This window comes from Crocuta crocuta, unplaced genomic scaffold (genome assembly GCF_008692635.1).
Source record: "Crocuta crocuta isolate KB4526 unplaced genomic scaffold, BGI_CrCroc_1.0 scaffold528, whole genome shotgun sequence".
In the NCBI taxonomy this organism is placed as follows: domain Eukaryota; kingdom Metazoa; phylum Chordata; class Mammalia; order Carnivora; family Hyaenidae; genus Crocuta; species Crocuta crocuta.
Window position 1 is genome coordinate 638,942 of NW_027530010.1, and position 570 is coordinate 639,511.

Sequence of the window (570 nt, forward strand, 5' to 3'; positions counted from 1 at the left end):
CCCGAACCCAAGTCGGCCGCCGGAGGTTTTGTTTATGGTTGGATTTGCGGCCTAGTGGGCCGCGCCGGAGCCGGGGCCTCGATTTGGGAGCGTGGCCGGGGCGGGGCTTGGGCGGCCGGAGGGGGGGGCCATGCGGCTAGAGCCTGAGCGGGGAGAGCGAGGAAGAGCGCGAGCGAGCGCGGCCTGGGCCCCGCCTGAGGTAGGGCTCTCTCTGGCCCGGCCGCTGCCGTGAGGACGCCGCGGGGGCCGGCCTCGCTTTGCAGCCCGCTGCGGGCCTTCTCGGATCCGGATCCGGCCTAGTTTGGGGGTGGCGGGGGGAGGGAGGACGGCGGGGGGGGGCTGCCCCAAACTCCCCCATGTGGCCCTCAGTTCGGAGTGCGGAGGATTAATTTGTTCCGGGTGGGAGGTGAGGAGGCGATTGGCCCCGGGAGCTCCCGATGTGGCGCCGAGCGGGGCGAGCCTCCCATCCTCCACGCGTGGGCTCGCGGCCCCTGCCCGCCGGCGGCCTCTTTGTCAGCTCCTCTCACCGCCCGGCCTGCTTTCTCAGGGCCCCGGCCCGGGGCACGGCTG

At 73.5% G+C, this 570-nt stretch overlaps 1 protein-coding gene across 6 annotated transcripts in view; it reads left to right on the forward strand.

The window, feature by feature from the left end:
- Positions 1-570, forward strand: part of UBAP2L (ubiquitin associated protein 2 like) — a 40,232-nt gene that overhangs the window by 295 nt on the left and 39,367 nt on the right. The window lies entirely within an intron of this gene.